Below are 9,820 nucleotides of genomic sequence, written 5' to 3'. Positions count from 1 at the left end.
GCCTTTGGTGATTCTTGTAAGACTGAATATCCCTTCAAGCAAGGTTCAAAGTCCTTGCTATTACTTACTCCACTGTGCTGAAGTTAAAATTTTCTTATCTAGCTTCTTTATCAGGAAATTTATTAGACTGTATATAGCTTAACAACAGGTCCTACTCTGTAATCAGCACACTGCATGGCATCTAGAGTCTAGGGATTGAATATATACCAACTAAATAAAAGTGGCTGGAGTGTTCAGGAAAAATAAAAAATTAAGAGAACCATAGTTGTTAGTTACTGAAGGCATTACCTACCCCTTGGGTAGGCATCCTGCCCTACCCAAAGTAAAAAAGAACAGCTCTGCGGTTTCTGAGAAATAAGGAACATCATGATAACCCAGGGTGGAGCATGAGAACCCAGGGGCTCATTTTAATATTATTTGGTTTTATGAAGTTGGTCGTTTTAATGTTTACATTTATTTGTTAAAGAAAATGTATTTAAAAACATTTAATCTTCAAATATAAAAATTTAATATGGACTATAATTTTTAACCCTGCTGCATTGCTTAATTTATTATTTTTTAAATATGTCTTTATTGATTTCAGAGAAAGGAAGGGAAAGGTGAAGAGGGAGAGAGAAACATCAGTGATGAGTCATTGATCAGTTGCCTCGTGCACTCCCCCAGCTGGAGATTGAGCATGTGCCCTGACTGGGATTCGAACCGATTGCCTGGATCCTAGGTGGACGCTCAAAGGCTGAGCCACACCCGGCAGGGCTAATTTATTTTTTTTAATTATTAGTTTTTAATTATGAGGATCTGCAAGGCTTCCTTTCTTGTTTACCAAAAATATTCTTCCATCCAAAATGTCAGGATATGGGTACAAGCTAATCTGAACAGATTTAACCTTCTGACCACTTCTCTTATCTTTCAGTTATAAGCAACTGGCTGCAGGAATGTTACAAATGCTTTAAAGCATGTGATGCTGGTGACCCCAAAGGCCAAAACACCTTTAGCCTTAGAAAAAATTCCAAATGATGAAGATTCTCTTGCTAATATAAATAAAACAATAGGCACAATAGCCAGCTTAACCTTCATTCTTGTCAATGAGCAGCAAGTACAAAAGAAATGACAAAATATTCGAGTCCTTGGTCTGACTTTTCCTCCTCTGTACACTTGACTCAGGAAAAAAAAAACACCCAGATAACCATCTACTTTTTCAAATGTTTATCTAAATTCTTAGAATTAGAGCAGATTTGCTATCATATCTACCATACTGCCACTGTCCTGTTCTAAAACATCGTAAATAAATGTGGAATTTGCATGTCTGTGGGATAAAATGGTTCCAAGACAATGTTTCTTATTAGTGACCATTGAGCATTCTCTTTTCCTTCTGTGTCACATACTTACTCCTTTGGGGTCAAGTTTGAGGATCCCAGACTTTGTTTTGTAAATGACAAGATTTCAATATTAATAATAAAAAAAATAAGTGGCAGTGTGACTGAGCACTTTTTAAATTATTGTAAAAAGACTTATTTAAAAAAATTTTTTTTAAACATATCTTTATTGATTTCAGAGAGAGGAAAGGCGAGGGAGAGGGAGAGAGAAACATCAATGATGAGAGAGTCATTGATCGGCTGCCTCCTGCACGCTCCTGACTGGGGATCGAGCCCGCAGCCCAGGCATGTGCCCTGACCGGGAACTGAACCCTGATCTCCCAGATCCCAGTTCGATGTTCAACTGCTAAGTCATGCCCAGCCAGGCAACACTTTTATTTAAGAACGGTTTTGGGTTTACAACAATTTGAGTAGGTAGTACAAAAAGGTTTCCTCCCCTGTACAGTTTCCCCCATTTATTAACATCTTTCATTAGTTTGGTACATTCGCTAGAAATGAAAAACCAATATTGATATATTAGTATTAAATAAAGTCTGTAGTTTACATCAGGGTTCACTTTTTGAATTGTATAGTTCTGTGATTATTGACAAATGCCTAATGTTATGCATCCACTATTACAGTATCATATAGAATAGTTTCACCCATCTGAAAAATCTTTTGTGTTCCACTTAAGCATCCTACTTGTTATTGATGTAAGAAATATTCAAACCTGTACATAACTTATATACAGGTTTATTTAAGCCAAACTGACATTTGTTGGGGAGCAAGATCTCAAATTCTCTGGAGAAAAACAGTTTTGCAGCTTCTTTTATGCATTTTAAAGTCAAGGAGGGACCTAAGAAAGATTGCATGGTGGTGGAAGAAAGCATGGCAGAGATTGGATTATAGTAATCAAGATTATGTGCTCTCTTTTTTTATTTTCCCTAACACCATTTATTCCCTCCATCCTATTTCAAAGGTGTGTTAACCTTGATGCACAGAAAGAATGGACAGGATTTGCTGAAGGCAAAGGTAAGCCTTTTAGTCAACAAATCAACAAATGACATGTGCTGGTGAGAGTGTGGAGAAAGGGGAACCCTAGTGCCCTGCTGGTGGGAATGCAGACTGGTGCAGCCACTATGGAAAACAGTATGAAGGTTTCCCCAAAAAATTAAAAATGGAGCTGCCTTTTGACCCAGTGATCCCACTTCTAGGAGTATATTCTAAGAATCCTGAAACACTAATCAGAAAGAATATATGCACCCCTATGTTCATAGCAGCGCAGTTTACAATAGCTAAGATCTGGAAACAGCCCAAGTGCCCGTCAGTAGATGAGTGGATAAAAAGCTGTGGGACATTCACACCATGGAATACTACGCAGCTGTAAAGAAGAAGAATCTCATACCCTTTGAGACATGATCTCACTTATATGTGGAATCTAAAGAACTTAATAAATTGATGGATAGAAAAGACTCAATGACATGGAAGCATGGATCAGACTGGCAAATCTCAGACAGATGGAAGGGGGTGGGTAGGTGGAGGGGAAGAGATTAACCAAAGAATTTATATGCATATATATGCATAACCCAAGGACACAGACAATGTTGTGGTGAGGGCCTAGGGAGGGGAGTGGGATGGGGTAGAATGGGTCAGTGGGGAGAAAAAGAGACATCTGTAATATTTTGAACAATTAAAAAAAAAAAGAAATTATATGACTGAGATGTGACTACCAGCCATGACCTGCCCAGTTAGAAATTTATGATCAGATCACCTGGTGAGGTGACTTTCCATAGAGCTCCATTTTTTTCACCCACTCTCCTCCCTTGAACTCCTGGCAACCGTGGATCTTTTTATTGTCTCTATAGTTTTGCCTTCTCTAGACTGTCATATTGTTGCAGCCAAACAATATGTAACCTTTCAGATTGGCTTCTTTTACTTAGCAGTGTGCATTTAAGGTTTTTCTGTGATCATCAGGAGTGGGGTTCTTGGGATGCTGTGAGGAAATGAATTATCTGAGGCCCCTGTGGGAGGATGGCTTTTGTAGAAAGCTTTATTGATGATGCAAAATTAAGGGGTTCCCCTCTAAGGTGCCATCTCTGTCTGTCCCACCATGGAAGAAGCCCAATCTTGTCTTCAACGGGGCCAGAATAAAGGCCACTGCCCATAGTTTCTGCTCCATATTAAAGTCCAGTCCAGCATCCTGTGGGGCGAGGGTGGGTTCCAGAGCAAGCGAGAACAAGAGAGAGGCAACCTTTTGTCTGGGAATTTTAAGCAGGAGCTTCTTCAAAGTAATCAACTTTCCAAGATTTCGTAGACTTCTGATGGGGTCTATCCCCTAGCCAATCCATTGTTCCTCAAGCTAGACTGACAAGCAAGCACCTCCCCTGTGCCACCCCGACTTCTACTGCACATGTGCCTATCTCTCCCTTCTCCCCTCAACAATCCAGTATTGGATAAGGGAAGGGAAGAGTGTTAATCCCTTCAGAGGAACAATGCTGTGTGAAGCTGTAGCTTCCCAGGTGACCATGCTTATAATGTCTAACTTTCCTTTGCATTCTTTCCTTTCTTAATATTAACTAGCTATTTATGAGGATAACACTTCCAGTTTTTGAAGGTTCTTTCATTTCTTTTTATTGCTGAATAATATCCTATTGTCTCAATGTACCATAGTTTATTTATCCATTCACCCATTGAAAGACATCTTGGCTGCTTCCAAATTTTGCAATTACAGATAAAGCTGTTATTAACATTTATGCACATTTTTTTCTGTGGACAGGAGTTTTCACCTCATTGGATAAATACTTAGGAGTGTAATTGCTGGATAGTATGATAAAATTACTGTTAAAGAACAAAAATGCAATCAAGAAAATTTGAAAATCTAATTGGCTTTATTAAGTGATTCATGAAAATGGCAGCATCCTTCATAGCAAGTACAAAGGAGCTCCTGGAAGCCATGTAATATTGAAGGCTTTTTTATAGGCAGAAAGTGGATAGGACAAGTTACTGGCAAAAGGAAAGAAAGTATTGTTTCTGGCAAGGTTACCTTCCCTTAGGGGGTCTTACCAGGCAGATTGCCTCCGGCTCCCACTGGGGAATGAAGAGGGCTCATATGAGAGATTATCTCATTAATACTGACCAGAAAATTCCAGACTGAGTTAATAAAATTACAGACTTGGAGGGTTGAAATAGCAATTCAGTCAGGTGTTATTATGTACAGGTTCAGTGTCATGGGCTTTAGCACAAGTGACTCCATCTTGAGCCTGTGGTTTTCTCTTTAACAGTCCTAAAAAAGTAAAACTCTATACAGTCTTCTCTTACTCATGAAAAATCCCTGGGAGTCTTTATGAAAGAAAGGCCTGACCACAAACTTTTTAGTAGCAACTATTTTAGGATGCGGGTACTTTGAAATGTCAAAAACTCAACATCTTTGTTTAATATCAGTAAAAGAAAATTTCTTGAATCCAGATTTTGGCAATGTCAAATTTAGTAGTTTACCTTTTCATTGTCATTCCTATCGGATATGTTCCTGCTCTCCAATTGTTGAATTAGCTTTAAAACTAAAAACAGGAGTTGTTGGCCTGTAAATTGTAGTGTTAATAACAAGTTAGCCATCAAATATTTTAACAACCTTGTACATTTGAAAGTAATGAACTACATGTAAAAGAGACTATAATTCATATTTTTTACCATATCAGCCAACAAATATTAGAATTACTATACTTTAAAAAAAATACAGCACTGATAATTTTATAAATACTTTTGAAAATTCTAACATGATGGCTCTATTCTTTTTAGATTTATTTATTTTGTGGGTAATTTTTCCCTTGAATTCAAGCAAGTAAGAGCTGTCAGGAAGACCGTTAAATCACATTTTCCTCTTATTGTTTTGATTCCTTTCCTCCTCAGTGGGTGTTCTTCTCCAAAATGAAATCAATATGTAGGTTCAAGTTTCCTCATTTACCCCTTCCTGAATTCTCTACTTTAAATTCTTAGCCAGTTAAAAAATATTTTGAAAAAATATTAATAGTAAACTTATTTTATAGAAGTCAGTCTTGTTTCTGGTACCATGTTAACCTGTATCTAGTTACTGGGCTCTTTCTTTTCTCATACACCTGCAGCAGCAACAATGACAATAAGAAGAGGAGATAGTAAAATTTACAGAATACCTACTATATGCCACCCAGTTTATATATAGTTATCTGTGGCCTTCACATTTATCATATAGACATATGTCCTAGAACTAATTTCTGAGACTTGATCAGCAGGTGGAAGGACACCTATGGTATTAGAATCCAGCAACAAGAAGAAGCTTCATGGTAAAGAGTGAGAGAACTTGGGCTAATCATAAACCCTTTCCAGAAGGCATATTTTTAATTTTTAAAATGAGCTAGACTTGAATTGATTTTTTTTATTAAAAAATAATAATCACAGAGCAAATAGGCAAAAAATGATAGGACGATGGAGTAGAGGGAACATGGCAATAGACAGGCGAGTGTGTGGAGTCAGGAATTGGAGCACAGGGTAGTCAGTGGTATTCTGAGTTTGTGGCTTTACATTGACAGCTGGCATGCAGGGTGAGAAAGAGCCAGGTAAGTGGTAGAGGTGTTGCTAGAAGCCAGAAGCAAGACTAGTTTTCAGACAGAAAAAAAGCAAGTCTGATTCCTGCATGAGAGGAGGTAAGATACCCAGATGAAGATTCAGATATGGGGGGAAAAGTGAGAAACCTGGGATATAAGGTTTTTGGTCATAAGAAACAGTCCCGAACTTGATTTGTAAAACTACTAAATCAGAGTTAAATATTGATAATATTACCTAATGTTTTATAAGGGCTTATTATATCTCAGGAACTATGCTAGGTACTTTTCATATATTATCTCTTTTCACCTTCACAATAACCCTATGAATTAGTACTATTATCCTCGTTTAAAAAAAAAAGAATAGAAGCCCAGTAGGCTAGGTAAGTTGCAAAAATTTACAGCCATTAAGTGGCTGACTTGGGATTTAAATGCAAACTCTCCTGTTGCCCCTGGTTCTGGAGTCAGAACGACTCACAAAAACCTTTCCAGGTGCAGCTGCAGGACCCCTGGCCCACCACTGTAACCCTGCTCAGAGGAGCTGCCTTTGTAACCCCCAGTGTAAGCCGCTTCCAGTGGAAGGGACTGGAGGTGGAGTCTGAGCACTTCCAGACTGGTTGTGTGGCCTTGTGCCACTTTGCCCCTCTGAGCCTCTGCCTTTTGGTCTACAGAAGAAAATGCTCAGGGTGCCAGCTGTGTAGAGGTAAGAACATACTTGGGACAGGCAGAGGGTGGTTCAGTTGTGCCCCACAGGTCAGCCTCCTGCTCTTGCTAGTTCTGGAGAGAAGCCTGGAAAGCACGGTCAGTTAGCCACTGTTCTTCCTGGAGGCAGGATCAACACACCCTGTGGGTCCCATCCTTCTGGCAAGACATAGGGAGGCCCCATAAATCTCTCTCATGCCACCTGTCCTACCCTGGACACAAACCAGGCTGCTCAGCATGGCCACAGACTGACTGGTCAGCTGTGCGATGGGCAGTGGGAGCTGGGCTGCCTGTCATCATCTAAGGGGTGAGGGAGTGTGGGGAGCCGGCGGGACTCCCCCCGGGGAGGACCCGCCGGGCGAGGTGCTGCCCAGGGAGAAAGACCCGGGAGGCCCGCTTGCCCTAGTGTCATCGAGAGAGAAATCTCTGAGGCATTGACCCGAGTGGTGGGCAGCGGTGCTAGCACTCGCCCTGCTCCCCCCGCTCCCCCTCCTTAGGGACTTGGCTAAGCTTAAGATTGACAATGCTTGCATGGGGAGGTACCTTGATCCAGGAACCGTGGCCGGGTTAGAAGTGCAGCATGTCCCAGCTACCAATGATGTATGTACGAGAACAAGGAACAGGACTACCAATGATGTATGCATGAGAACAAAGAGCTAGGTGGGGAACATACATGGGACAAAGGTTACTGATTAAACCTCTGCCTTACTGAATGCGCTATAATTACAAGCTGAAAAATAAACTCGGGGCTCAGTCACGTACTGAAGCCCTCCCGATCCCATCCTGTCTCTTGTCTTTCTTTTCCAATCCTCACCCCCTCAATCAGGTTACTGCTCGACTGCCGGCAGGCTCCGGCAAGGGAGTGCCCCACGTGGTCCCCCAACCCCTGGGGTGTGAGATTTGTCTTCCAACCTCGTTTCACTGCTTTCTCAGGATGTTCCTGTGTTTATAAAAGTGTGTTTATTTCCAGAAGTGTTCTGGGATGTGTAACCTTCAACATGAATCACCAGCCAGTCTCTTGGATCCCACAGGATCTGAGCTCCTGATTACCACCCCGTGTGGGCATTCAGAGCTTCGTCTTTGTTCTCCTGGGCGTTGGCAGTTTGTGCTTTGCCTCGATTACCTCCTGTTCTTCCCTTTGCAAACAACTCTGTATTATTCCCACCCAGAGCCTCCTGTGCCATTTACAGAGACTGTCGTCATTCAATAGCCTCAGCCAGTCCTCCCTCAGCCATCTCCTCCACCGAGGCACTGAGGCCATGCCGGACTGCAGGACTGTGGGACTGTGGGACTGCGGGACCAGCTGGCCTTAAATGCCAGAGCCAGGGTTGGGGGGCGGGAGGGCACTGGGCCTTAGCCTGGCTGCCTCAGTTGGTACCAGAGTTTGGGAAAGCCCAGGGAGCTGGTTGGACTAGAGAGTGCAGAGCTGGACCAAGGAGGGCCACCCAGGACCCTCCCTTCATGGATGGGGAAACTGAGGCCTGTACTTTGAACATGTGTTGACCATGTCTTTTATCATTTGCATTCTGATGCTTTGATACCTAGGCCCTGCCAACACTTGAGGGACTATCCCTCCCCTGGCTAGCCTGTTCCCAGAGAGAGTAACAGAGGAGTGATCACACCAGGGCAGGTACTAGGCAACCAGGACATCCCCTCTGCCCGGAGCTACTGGAGTTATTTGCAACAGCCAGTCCTGGGCCTGCTGGCTCTGCCTTGTCTTCCAGTGGAAACCATAGAATAGGCTCTTGTGCTTGTTTCCCTACTTTCTCACCCACCGGAGCGTTCCTGTATGGCCCCCATGGCATCCCCCCTCCTCCTGGGACTTGCAAGTATCACCAACTATCTTTCCAGTGGCATGGTCTCCTGATCTGCTGGTCTCACCACACCTGAATAACAATAAAGCTACCTTTTCAAACAGTAAAAAGAAAGAGAAACAAACCCATTGAATCCCTGCATGAGAAGGACCAATGAGACAAAATAACTACATTTAATACATATGTATGCATGGGAACCCCATATACATGAGAGTCATACATGAGAAGTTCAGGGACAGAAAGTTAAAGGAGGAGTATATGTAGCATTTTGAGCTAAGGATAAGCTAAGTTTTTGGGGGAGTTTCAAAGGGTTATTGGAGGATGATAAGAAGAGAAGATGTTTAGAAATTAGAAGTTTTTTATTAAAAAAAGAAAGAAAAGAAAAAAATTAGAAGTTTCTCCTGACCTGTAGGTAGGTTATAAAGTTATTTCTAGTGATAACTCCTGTCATGGGCAAAGCTCCTAATTTAAATTCTTTAAGGAAGAAGTAAAAGTTTTTTGTGAATTTGCCTTCAGCTCAAAATAATTCACATGCCAAAGTGATACACTTTGGGGAGACCTGTCCTGAATCCCTACATTTTCTCCTCTGAAACTTCCTAAGAAGTTTCACATTCCAGAGGTTGGGTTGGTTGATAGATGGTTCATATCTCATTAAACCACTCTCATTTCAGGAGGCAGCGATGTAGGTGGGCTCCCAAAGTTAAGCCAATGGTTCAAGCAATCAGGTATTTAATGAGAGCCATCTCTATGGAAACATAAAAAAATCAGTGGTCATTGATTAGAGCAGAAATCCCAATTTCTGAGTTCTGAAGGCAGCCGGTCAAGAAGATTCCTAGATGTCTGTTTCAAAACATCCTCAGATGGAGTGAAGGCAGGCAGTAAGAATCTGATAAGAATGATGTAACTCTGGTCTCCCACAAAAATGTGGCTCACCACCAGCCAGCAGCCCACTAATTTGTGGCACAGGACAGGCACTATTGGAATGGGATTTTTCTAGTACTAACAAGCAACAAAGGTTAAAACTACAAAGACCCTTTATGGGCTGGGGTCTCTATGACAAACTTCCCTAGTTGGCATGGCTGAACAAAGAAGACCAATAAACCTCTTATGCCTTAACCAAGGCAGCCTATCCAACTGGCCACCAGATGCACCCTTGTAAGTACACCTTCCAGATGGTGGAGACCAGAGAAAATATTCTCACTGGTCATAATGACTAACCTCTCAGGCCATGTAACAAGATGAAAGGAGAGACACCAGGCAGAGATAGAGAAAAACAGAATTAACAAAACCATGAATATATATACCAAATAACCACAACTCACTAAGTCCAAGAAACTAGTTCCACAAATATTTTTCTCCTGCTAATCTAAAATTAGAA

Source organism: Miniopterus natalensis, chromosome 1 (assembly GCF_054644295.1).
Source record: "Miniopterus natalensis isolate mMinNat1 chromosome 1, mMinNat1.hap1, whole genome shotgun sequence".
Taxonomy (NCBI): domain Eukaryota; kingdom Metazoa; phylum Chordata; class Mammalia; order Chiroptera; family Miniopteridae; genus Miniopterus; species Miniopterus natalensis.
The sequence above is the reverse complement of the archived record's forward strand: the minus strand, read 5'-3'. Positions refer to the sequence as shown.